Raw genomic sequence first — 11051 nt, forward strand, 5'->3', positions numbered from 1 at the left:
TTAGGCCTGTCTAGGCCTAATGCCAGGAGGAGAATGGAGGGGGGGCAGTCTCAGACCTGGCCAGCCTGAGACTTGCCTAGCAGCGGGAGGGGGAAGAAAGAGCCCTGGGTGTTTTGGGTTTACCCTCAGGAGGGGAGAAGGGAAGGATTGGGAAGCTTTGGGAATTCTGTGAGGGGTTCTGTATGCTTTTGGGATATTCTTGGCACTATCCTTTGTAGTCTTTTGTAGCTTCACCCGTTGTTTTTCCATTTAAACTTTCCATCACTCTCCAATCCGTTTGTGTGAGTCTCATTCTTTTGTCCCTTTTGGGGCAAGAGAGGATCTGTCTGGCCCCAAACCAGCACAGGCCCCATCCCTGAAGGTGTTTAAGGCCAGGCTGGATGAGGCTCTGGCCAGCCTGATCTACTATGAGGTGTCCCTGCCCATGGCAGGGGGGTTGGAACTGGATAATCCTTGTGGTCCCTTCCAACCCTGACTGATTCTATGATTCTATGATTCTAAATCATGTATTGAATAATAGTGGTGTGAGGAGGGAATTTTGTTTAAAATGGTATAAGAATCTGGGACCATTGGATGCCTTGGTTTAATGATCTCATTATTCTTAAATCTTGTACCCTCCAATAGGTCCCCTAAAGCTATGTATTATTAGCTCTATCAATTAACATTTTATTATTTCTTTATCCAGTTTAGCTAGCACTAGAGTATTAGCTGGAAGACTTTGTCAAATTTTTTTGGTCCCCTTCAGTTTAAAACAATTTCATTCCAACTGCTTCCTTTGTTCTCTTTCCTTGTCCAACAAAAACCACAGGCTTTTCCAATGCTCACCACCCCTTCCCCTTCCTTTTCAATGGTAAGCATAACCAGCATTCCCACTGACCTCTACCTCTGCCTCTCAAACTTTCTCAAACATTTTGTCCTATAGTTCCACCCAGTTGTTTACATTGTTTTAAAATACAGCCTAAGGGGGAGTTTTTCAAGCTGTCTCCTTGAGATTGCCCTGTCCCCATTTAAAATCAGACCAAATTGTTAACCATTTTGGCAGAAAATAAACCCCCTTGTGTTCCAGTTTATCCTCAGATATCAGAGGGGTTGGGGACAGCTGGGCTTAGATTCTGAGTGATGTCCAATTCCACATAGTTGTAACTTTAACATTAAATTATTGCAATTTTGTATACATGAGAATCGAAACAAAATTGATACCTTCAGACAATAATAGTTTTCCAACAGACAAAATACAAGATATCAAAGAGCCAGATTATCAGAAACAAAAGGGACCTCTAACCCCAGAACCGGAAGAATGCCTTTCTACACAGCTAGGTACCAGCATTCCAGGTTCCTGGAATGCATTGATGACAACTTCCTCCTCCAAATGGTAGAGGAACCAATGAGAAAAGGTGCTATGCTAGACCTTGTTCTCACCAATAGAGAAGGGCTGGTGACCAATGTGAGGCTCAGGGATAACCTTGTCTGCAGTGACCATGAAGCAATAGAATTTAAGATCCTCAGGGCACCTAGGAGGACGTATCCCAAGCTTAGAACCCTGGACTTCAGGTGTGCAGACTTTGATTGCTTCAGGGATTTGCTGGCCAAAGCATCGTGGGACAAAGCCCTAGAGGAAAGAGGGGCCCAGGACAGCTGGTCAGTATTCAAGGATCACCTTCTCCATGCCCAGGAGCAAAGTACACCCACAAAGAGGAAAGCAGGAAAGAATGCTAGGAGACCTGCCTGGATGGGCAAGGAGCTCCTGGACATGCTGTCACACAAAAAGAAACTCTACAAGGAGTGGAAGAAAGGACAGCTAGAATATAAGAAATCTGCCCAAGCAGCAAGAGACCTGATTAGAAAAGCTAAAGCTCAGTTAGAATTAAATCTAGCCAGGGAGATCAAGGGGAACAGTAAAAATTTCTATAGGTATATTAATGGTAAAGAGAAGACTAGGAAAGGTGTGGGCCCCCTCAGAAAGGAAACAGGGGAGCTGGTGACAAGTGACATGGAGAAGGATGAGGTTCTCAACAAGTTCTTTACCTCAGTCTTCACTGGCAAGGGCTCCAGCCACACTCCTGGAGTAACGGAAGATAACGGCAGGTACTGGAAGAAGGAACTGCCCATTGTGAGTGAAGGTCAGTGTGCTGGTTTGAGGCCAGCCAGAACATCTCTTGCCCCGAAAGGGACAAAAGAATGAGACTCACACAAACGGATTGGAGAGTGATGGAAAGTTTAAATGGAAAAGCGATTGGTGAAAATACAGAAAGACTACACAGCATAGTGGCAAAGAACATCCTAAAGCATACAGAGTCCCTTACATAGTACCCAGAGGCTTCCCAATCCTTCCCTTCTCCCACCTGAGGGTCTACCCAAACCCTCAGGGCTCTTTCTTCCCCCTCCCGCTGCTAGGCAAGTCTCAGGCTGGCCAGGTCTGAGACTGCCCCCCCCCCCTCCATTCTCCCCTGGCATTACCCGATAAGAGAGGACATCTCCCATAGGAGCAGAGAGGGAAGAAAGAGGAAGAGAATGACTCTGCAGATGGCTTTTATAGGGCGCAGGATTTATGGGTAGAAATACACCGTTTCCTGTGTCTACCCCTATTGGGTGGGCACCTGGGACACCAGAGGTGTATCTCATGCAGCAGTGGCAGGGGGCACCCAGCCTAAACTGCCACAGTCAGGTTTGTGACCATCTGAAGAACCTGAAAGTGTTCAAGTCCACGGGACCTGATGAGAGACACCCACGGGTGCTGAGGGAACTGGCTGATGAGGTTGCTAAACTCTTCTCAATTATATTCCAAAAGTCATGGCGATCCGGGGAGGTGCCCACTGACTGGAAAAGGGGAAACATAACCCCTTTTTCAAAAAGGGAAAGAAGGAAGAACTGGGGAACTATAAGCCAGTCAGTCTCATCTCTGTGCCCAGTAAGATCATGGAGTGCATCTTCCTGGAGGCACAGATGAGACAGAAGAATAATGAAGAGGTGATTTGGTATAATCAGCATGGCTTCACCAAGGGCAAATCCTGACTGACAAATCTGGTGGCCTTCTATGACAAGGTCACAACATTAATAGATGAGGGCCAAGCAACTGATGACATTTACCTGGACCTGAGCAAAGCCTTTGACACTGTCCCACACCACATCCTGGTCTCCAAACTGGTGAAACATGGGTTTGATGGATAAAGAACTGGCTTGATGGCCACACCCAAAGAGTGGATGTCAATGGCTCCATGTCCAAGTGGAGGCCAGTGACAAGTCGAGTCCTTCAGGGATCAGTCCTGGGACCAGTCTTGTTCAACATATTTGTTGGCGACATGGACAGTGGCATTGAGTGCACCCTCAGCAAGTTTGCTGACGACACCAAGGTGTGCGGTGCAGCAGACATGCTGGAGGGAAGGGATGTCATCCAGAGGGACCTTGACAGGCTGGAGAGGTGGGCCCATGACAAACTCATGAGGTTCAACAAGACCAAATGCAAGGTCCTGCATCTGGGTCAGGGCAATCCCAACCACCAATATAGGCTGGGCAGTGACTGGCTTGAGAGCATCCCTGAAGAAAAGGACTTGGGGGTTCTGGTGGATGAGAAGCTCAACATGAGCCACCAGTGTGCACTTGCAGCCCAGAAAGCCAATCACATCCTGGGCTGTATCAAGAGAAGCATAGCCAGCAGGTCGAGGGAGATGATTCTCTCCCTCTACTCTGCTCTGGTGAGACCCCACCTGGAGTACTGCATCCAGTTCTGGAGCCCCTGTTAGAGGAAGGATCTGGATGTGCTGGAACATGTCCAGAGAAGGGCCACGAGGATGATCAGAGGGCTGGATCGCCTCTCCTATGAGGACAAACTGAAAGAGTTGGGGCTATTCAGTCTGGAGAAGAGAAAGCTCTGAGGTGACCTTATTGTGGCCTTCCAGTATCTGAAACGGGGAGACAAGAAAGCTGGGAAGGACTTTTTAGGGTGTTAGGTAGTGATAGGACTAGGGGGAATGGAAAAAAAATAGAAATGGGTAGATTCAGATTAGATGTTAGGAAGAAATTTTTTACCATGAGACTGGTGAGACACTGGAAGAGGTTGCCCATGGAGGTGGTAGAATCCCCATTCCTGGAGATTTTTAAGGCCAGGTTAGATGTGGCTCTGGGCAACCTGATCTAGTGTGAGGTGTCCCTGCCCATGGCAGGGGGGGTTGGAACTAGATGATCCTTGAGGTCTCTTTCAACCATAACAATTCTATGATTCTATTATTCATACATCTTAAGTAAAATTTTGTTTTGCAATTTTTATTTTTGTAGCTCAATTTAGATTTCGTACAGAATTAAGTCTTGATATCCTTTTAGACTCTCCGATTCATCAGCTTTACGACAGGTCCGTTTCATATCCTCTCTGGGGAGATATAACTTAACGCTTTGTGGCAGTTTAGGCTGGGTGCCTTCTGTTACTGCCAAATAAGTTACACCTCCGGTGTCCCGAGTATCCAACCCAATAAGGTGGACACAGGAAACGGTGTATTTCTATCCATAAATCCTGCGCCCTATAAATCCATCTGCAAAGTCATTCTCTCTCTCTTTTCTCCCACTCTGCTCCTGTGGGAGATGCTTCCCTGTTGGGTGTGTCAGTGTGAACTGAAATTCCCCCCCCACTGACAATAACCAGGCTAGCTCAGTCTGGAAGCAAATGAAAGCTGTATTTACAAGCAGAATCTAAAATCTACAATGAAATGCAATGAATATGTACAAATATACAAAATTCACAACATTCACAAATATATACAATCAACAGAAAAGCACAACCGATCTCCCTTTGCTTCCCCCCAAAGGGGACCTTTCCCAAAGGGGCCTCTCTCCCAGGAGCTTCCCCCCAGACCCCCCTGGACAGAAAGCAGAGCTAGTTAAAGCAGAAAGTTGTTAACTTAGCTGCCAAGGTCAGTACGTGTTATCTTCAGCCAGAAGAGAAGAAGAAACAGCAGCCAGACAGCCCAGCAACTGCCCTGACGGCAGAATGCAGAATGTGCAGTGTGCCCCACTTTGTTTTGGGTAATAGTTCTTAAACATTTCTATCTATCCAATGGAAGTGTTTAGAACAATCAGTATTTTGATTTCTTACACCCAATAGTGACTTATTTACACTCTTTCACTTTCTCTGTTTTGAACTTTGCAAAGAAAAAATTAAAAAGACAGTTTCAAACCATCACATTGGGTAACAGTGGGGGAGTATCTCAAGGCCTCTTAGGCCTGTCTAGGCCTAATGCCAGGAGGAGGAAGGGGGGGGGGGGCGGCCGTTTCAGACCTGGCCAGCCTGAGACTAGCCTAGAAGTAGGGGGGGGAAGGAAGAGCCCTGGGGGTTTGGGTATACCCTCAGGTGGAGAGAAGGGAAGAGTTGGGAAGGCTTTGGGTGTTATGTAAGGGACTCTGTATGCTTTGGGATATTCTTGGCACTATGCTTGTAGTTTTTTGTAGTTTCACCAATTGCTTTTCATTTAAACTTTCCTTCACTCTTCAATCCGTTTTGTGTGAGTGTCATTCTTTTGTCCCTCTTGGGGCAAGAGAGGATCTGTCTGGCCTCAAACCAGCACATGCTTCTGACCCACTCTCTCTGCTGCCTTATCCCAGAAATAAATTCCAGCAGAGCCTGTATATTTCTTCAGCTAGGACTGTAAATCATTATTACAACTCTAAGAGCACTATATGTGCATACACGCTAATTTTCCCAAGTTCTTCTCAACATCGGACTGACAAACACCCCCCAGAATCACAGAATGTTAGGAGCTGGAAGGGACCTCAAAAGATCATCTAGTCCAAACCCCCTGCCAGAGCAGGATCACCTAGAGTAGATCACACAGAAACGCATTCAGGCAGGTTTTGACTATCTCCAGAGAAGGAGACTCCACAGCCCCCCTGGGCAGCCTGTTCTTGGGGAGGAGAAGCTGCCAGTTTTGGCAAAACTACTGAAGGAGGCTAAAACAACAAACCCAGGAAACTTCAAACCAGACTTTTCAGGCTAAAGTGCCTGAACAAAGACCTTTACCTAATTAACTGAAACGTTTACTTCCCTGTGCTACTCAATAACACAGAAGAAATGAGGACAGTTGAGGAGTTGTGCCTTCCCTCCTTCCGCACAAGACAGCTCTTACCCTCCGGGTAAAAACCACACATTTAACACATGACTTGCATTGTTATTGCTACCATAGATTAGCACCTGACGGGTGTTACCAGGGAATTCCCTTTATTGATTCACAGAAGGACCTTTGTGAAGACATCAGTGATAAGAATGCAGAGAATCATTGTCATCTCAAGTTTCATCTGGAAGCCTTTTCATTTTTAAGGACACCCTTATCTTAATCCTATCACTTATTTCTTATTATTCTACTCCAATTTTTTACCAATTAAATTAATTTCCCTGAATGGAGTCTGTTTTGCCTGTGACAGTAATTGATCTCCTTGTCTCGACCCATGAGTCTTTTGTTGTATTTTCTCTCCTTCTGTCCATTTGAGGAGAGGGAGTGATAGAGCAGCTTTGGTGGGGACTTTGTGTCCAGTTGTGAGATGAGCTGATATGATTCGTGTTAGTATAAATCTCAGCGAACTGGCAGAGTTAGCAATAACACCATATATGGCATTGTGGTTTATGTTTACAAGTTTAAGTTAAGACATGTTTGATTGTATATACGTTAACCATGTTATACCAGACATACAGCACAGAGCATGCACAGGGACTAGGGTCAATAAGGAAGACTGCAGCCTTCATTCCAACGACTACCAGAGGGACTCTAAGGACCCCTTTTGAGAACCCACGCAGGCGCACAAACGCAATGCAGTGATTCAAGGACTGCTTTGCATATTACCAGGAGATCTCATGTATATGTATGATTGAGGAAGCATAAACAGGGTGGAGTTAGGACATGGGTTATGCGAGTTGGTGGAGGTAGACTTCCCTCGCATCCAGCGCTGCTTGCTTATATCTCACCAAATAAACTTTTTTTATGGTTGGTTGAGTTTTGACTCTTCATTGGGCATTTATTTATACACAGTCAAGGTCAATCCACCACAAACGTTGGTCTGAAACGGTGATATGCTCATATATATCTAGAAAAATATGGCTGGAACTGTTTTCCCTGTCTGTGGTTTGTTGTTCTTGTTTGTTTGTATGTTTACTGACGGGTTCTGAAAATTTCCAATTGTCAATTAAAGTGCAAATACATGTCTATCTAGCTTTTTTTTCCCCTCTAAGTGGTATAAAAGCTCTCACAACTGCAGTCACTTTGGGACATTTAAAACTGGTAAGGACAGAGCAGTTGCAAAGCCACTTTTAGGGGATGGTTCTTCAGTATTTGTAAAACTGAGCAGACAATCTTTATATTTTCTCTTCCCTGTCCATCTGAGGAGGGGAGTGATAGAGTGGCTTGCTGGGCACCTGGCTTTCAGCCAGGGTCAACTCACCACGTCTTGGCAAAGGCTATAAGACTCATGTATGCTGGAAGAGCACCAGAACTATAAAACTCGGCATCCGCGGGTGTAAAGACACGCAATGGCTCAGTCTCAGCTTCTCGCAGCGATCGGCCAGTGGAGTCTGGCGAGAACCACCCCGGGGCTCTCAGATGAAACGGTGCCACCTCCGGGGATCGGATCTCCACCCGAGCATGAGGGCAACAACCAGCCGCTGCTGGAGCCCACAGTTGTACCTGAAAACCGGCTCCCTCCCACCGCCTCCCAGCAGACGAACCCATGGGCAGAGACGGTTTCCCATGGGATCACAGGCTTTAGCACCGCTGCAGCCCCTGCCAACCACCTGCCATTTGCTGTCGTGACGCAGCCCATCATTTGCCCATGTCAATCCCCTCACGTAACAGGGACGGACCTCCTTGCCTCACCCTGTTCCCTGACTGCTTTCGGGAAGGTGAGGGCTCTGAGCAACTCCCAACGCTCCAGTTTAGAGGGTTGGCAGCCTGGAATGAGGAATGGACGCCGCCTTTGCTGCGAAATCTTCCTTGCTTTGCTTTGCTGGACAGGCCCAGTAGCGGTAGGATGTGATCCCACGCCTGGCTGTCACTTGCCAGGCACAGCTCCTAGCACCCCACTTATACTCTCCAGCTCCTCGTGTCCCCGTGTTTGAGACCTGCACTCTAGAAGCTACAGGCTTTGCACCTCCTTCCTAGTTTCAGTTCTTTTAATGGTACAAATTACTGAAGCTAGACTAGATGAGAGTTGGTGAATCAGGAAAGGGCTCCAGCTTCTGTTGGACCTGCCCGAGCTGCCAAATGTTTGACAAGATACAAACGATTCATATATTCACTATAAGCAGCTTGCTTTGATTTTTAAATTATTTGCTAGCAGCAAACACTAAGAACAAAGTTGTTAGAAATAACAAAATTATCTGCATGTTACATTTTCACAACAGTCCCTATAGAAGAGATACTTCAGTCCTTAAAAATAAGCAAATCAAACATCTATTTAAATGTTTTCTCATTTGAAATAATGAGTTACAGAATTTATGTAAGAGTACCATATTTTGCATCAATTTACCGCTAACCTCAGTCTCAATTTAATCTTCACTTTGTATTTTGTATCTAGACACACCTCACAGGTTTTTGTTCATTCCCGCTTTTCCATTTTGCACTACCTAGATCCCACTGCTTTAGCTGATTAGTTTCATTCAGCATAAATTCAAGCATTCACACCAGGTAACATGGCCCACCACCAGCCCCAGGCAACAAGTGAAGCTGCATGCTACCCCACTGCAAGCCACAGACCAGTATCTGCATAACACAGGGCACTCTGGGAATCAGCAGTATAGATTTATTCAGAGGGAATAACTCCTCCAATGATGCATAGGTATATAAAGTTTGGAGAGGTCTGTGTGTCTATACAGACATTTGGGGCAGAAAGGGGATGGCAAGGTAGCTGTTACAGAAAGCAGCCAGAACTTCTGACTCTCCAAGTCAATTGTTCCTTTCCCCAGTATCAGCTGTTGCAGTGAGGATGCATGGGGGACTCCATCAGTGGAATCAATATGGGCTTTAGACATTTGAGAAGGAAATTCTAGGAGGTCATAAATGGAAACACTTTCCAGGGGAGTTATTAATTGAGGAGAGCCTTTCACCCTGTTCCTCTGAGTGAGAAGGGGATTGCTTATGCTCCCATCACGCTCCCATCCAGGCTCAGCAAGAGTTTGGATGGAGGCAGCACTGAATGCAACAACAGAGCATCGTTTCTCTCCTACCAAATTGGAAGCTGTTGCTTTTACCAAATCACAGCCCTGTTAACAATACCATGTACCTTCTCAATTTACATTAGACCTTAAATTACCTAAAAGTTAGTTTCATTGGTTAAGATCGTTTAATTCCACAGACACAGACCTTGTGTCTATATGCACAAATACCTAAAAAAAATAGTTATACAGATAGCTAAGCAAGCAGGCCTGTCCTCTCCATGTTATCAAAAGATAGGGGTTTTTATCAGAAACCAGGTATAAATACAATAGACAACTTTTACTTTCATGATTAGCATTGGGCCTCATTCTTCCTTCTGCTCAGAATCTCATTGCATATTACTTGTATCTCAGAAAATAAAAAAAAATAATCACAAAATAAAGCAAATTACATTAATCAAATTGACATTTTAATTGAAATCCATGTTTGCTTTGCCACAGTTTCTCAAAGGCTATGCTATGATGAAACAGGAATCAATTTGAGACTAAATAAAAGCACAAATATCAGGGAATAATTCTGCATTTCAAGAAGACTGGATAGAAACGCTGGATTTTAATTAAGATCTACAGGATTACAAAAAGCATTAGGGAACATCCTTACAGAAATGCTTCTCTAGTTAAGGCTTTGAAATGAAAAATTTTCAGAAGTATGGAGGCACCTCTAATCTCAAGGCAATAATTGAGAATTAAAAGTTCTTAGCATCCCTAAACATAGACAGGTATTTTCTAAACAAACTTAACTTTACAGTAATGAGCTATTAATCTGAGATTGATTCTTGCCACTAGGATCTGGCAGTGTAATTGCCAGTCGCTCAGTTGTTCCTAATTTATTAGATGTTTATTAGATGTTGGGGAGGAATTTTCAACCCACCACAAGCAAATAATGCAATATTTCATGGCTGTTATAGTTTCATTTTCTAATATTGATGAAAATATTTACAATCCTACTTTTCAATCCAAATTTTAGCACTCATACCTATGGCTTTTACTTTCAGTATATCTTTGTGTCAAGTGTCAGATTTCATTTAAAAAAACCCAAGAACTTGATACTAATATAGACAAGTCTTCTCTAAATTTATGTTTTTAAATATTCTTTTAAAATGAAGATTTATAGAAGAGTCTGCTGATAGCTTTCTTCCAGTTCATGTTTACCACAGATTCTATTGAGCTTTTTCTAATTTAAAGCATCCTTTTTAGGGTGTCCCACTGCCTCCATGTGGAATCTGTTTCCTTCCTCACCTCCACTCTAAATTTAACAAAAAATAAAAATCAGTAGCTGACAATTTTAAGCAAAAATATAAAGCACTATAACATTACCTACATTACTTTTACTGAACTAGGTTCTTGAAGATCCTAGGAGCTTTGTGAAATTTTAACCAGACAGTGTTGAAAAGGCACAGGATTTTTGATCTCCAAGACCTCCAGCAAAAATGGTTTTTCCCCAGCCTGAAAGTTAGGTACCACTGTTAGGAAACAGCAAACTGCTCAGAAAATTGACAGGTATCTGATTGTCCACTTATGTTAGAATCCACCTAATTTTACTGATTCTTCTGCCACAGATACCCTGAAAATATATAACAAGAGTTTGCTTCTATGGCAAGAGGAAAAGAGGTAAAGTTACTCTTACATGTACCCAGGAATGGTGTAACAGTGATACAAGCTACTCATTATTAAAATCTTCACAAAGCTGTCCATCTCCATGGTAGTTTCTGTTCCATGGTATTACATGAGTGGGAAAGTTATTTTCCATACATGAGAGAAGTTTGGTTGTACATGAAGAAAGCTAACTTTGGTCCATTTGTTGAGCTTCCTAAGGACAGCATATTGGAAAGATGACCACTGACAGTTCAAAAAACAATGTAAAAGC

This window comes from Indicator indicator, chromosome W (genome assembly GCF_027791375.1).
Source record: "Indicator indicator isolate 239-I01 chromosome W, UM_Iind_1.1, whole genome shotgun sequence".
Classification (NCBI taxonomy): Eukaryota; Metazoa; Chordata; class Aves; order Piciformes; family Indicatoridae; genus Indicator; species Indicator indicator.